We start from the raw sequence: 1,384 nt of genomic DNA, 5'->3' as shown, positions 1-1,384 counted from the left end.
TGTGTGTGAGTGAGACAGAGAGAGAGAGAGAGAGAGAGAGAGGGGGAGGAGAGAGTGAGAGTGAAAGAGAGAGAGCATGAGGAAAAGAGAGAGACAGAGAGGCAGAGAGAGAGACAGAGAGAGATAGAGAGACAGACAGACGGACAGACAGACAGAAACAGAGACAGAGAGACAGAGAGACAGATACATTGACGGACAGAGACAGAAGCACTCAGCTATTGCAATTATTACTTCTAAAGAGCAGTTTCATTGAACCAGGACGGTATACAGTAAGTTCCTTGCATTCAATTCAATGGAACCAACCACCTATGCAGTATATTATATAAAGTAACTTCGAACACGAAACCCCTGACCGACTACTCCGTTCCCGCCGCGGCGTATTCGATACCCACAGAAACACAGAGGCTGCTGCAATGGAGTTGGCCTGAAGTGACTCGCGCTGGTCGAGCGAGAGAGAATGCTTCCGTCTGGGTCTGGCCTCACCGCTACCCCTCCCCTCCCCTCCCCCGCCCCTCAACACTCCATAGACGCAGAACGGGCACCGGCGGCCGGCGGGAACATCAGCAGCAGCAGAAGCCAGGCAGGCATCTCTTTGAGTTGAGCGCGCCGCGCGCGACTTCCCTCCCCTCCCCTTCCCCTCCTTCTCGTCTGCTCAAGCCGCTTGCTGCTAGCTGGCGATCCGGCTGCGTGCGTGCGTGCGTGTGTGTGTGCTGCCCGCCTAGACGAGACGTCTACTCTCGCGTGCGTTAGAACACGCGCGTTGATTATTACGGCTGTGTGCGCTGATTCAGACAGTAGTCAGTCAGTCAGTCGGACGGACGGTGAGTTCGCTTTCTGCTGTGAGGAGGTTGGTAAATGAGCTAGCGAGTGAGCGAGAGAGCTCAGTCTAGATTTATACGTTAGGCTCAGAAGTTAGATTCTACACTTTACTCTTCGCTTTTGGTTCCGAACGGATTTTCAACCTGTCTGTGAATGTGTGTGTACGTACAGGAGGAGGGTTCTAGGCTTGCAGGAGCGAGACGTTGTGGTGCGTTGCGTGGTTGATGTGTTGTCTCGGCATTCCAGAGTGAGATTTATGCGTTTGGATCAGGATATTATACCCGCTGCTGGTGTTCTGTGCGTTGGTTGGGAGAAATTGTGAGATATAAATTCTAGATCTATGGGAGATCTATGGGAGATCTATGGGAGATCTATGGGAGATCTATGGGAGATCTATGGGAGATCTATGGGAGATCTAGCTGGGTTTGTTGGACTCTTTGGTTGTTGTTTTTGTCTGTTTTTTGTTGTTGTTGTTGTTGTTGTTCTTCTTCTTCTTCTTCTTCTTCTTCTTCTTCTTCTTCTTCTTCTTCTTCTTCTTCTTCTTCTTCTTCTTCTTCTTCTTCTT

General features: G+C 50.3%; 1 long non-coding RNA gene across 1 annotated transcript in view; it reads left to right on the top strand.

Annotated features, from left to right (window-relative positions):
* The first annotated feature begins 518 nt into the window (after positions 1-518).
* The window catches only part of LOC118479069, a 4,239-nt gene continuing 3,373 nt past the window's right edge, over positions 519-1,384 (top strand). Inside the window, exon 1 of the long non-coding RNA XR_004859456.1 lies at positions 519-821. This is a non-coding gene — a long non-coding RNA (uncharacterized LOC118479069). The remainder of the gene's footprint in view (positions 822-1,384) is intronic.

The sequence above is a fragment of the Aplysia californica genome, unplaced genomic scaffold, assembly GCF_000002075.1.
Source record: "Aplysia californica isolate F4 #8 unplaced genomic scaffold, AplCal3.0 scaffold01730, whole genome shotgun sequence".
Lineage (NCBI taxonomy): Eukaryota > Metazoa > Mollusca > Gastropoda > Aplysiida > Aplysiidae > Aplysia > Aplysia californica.
The sequence above is the reverse complement of the archived record's forward strand: the minus strand, read 5'-3'. Positions and strand labels throughout refer to the sequence as shown.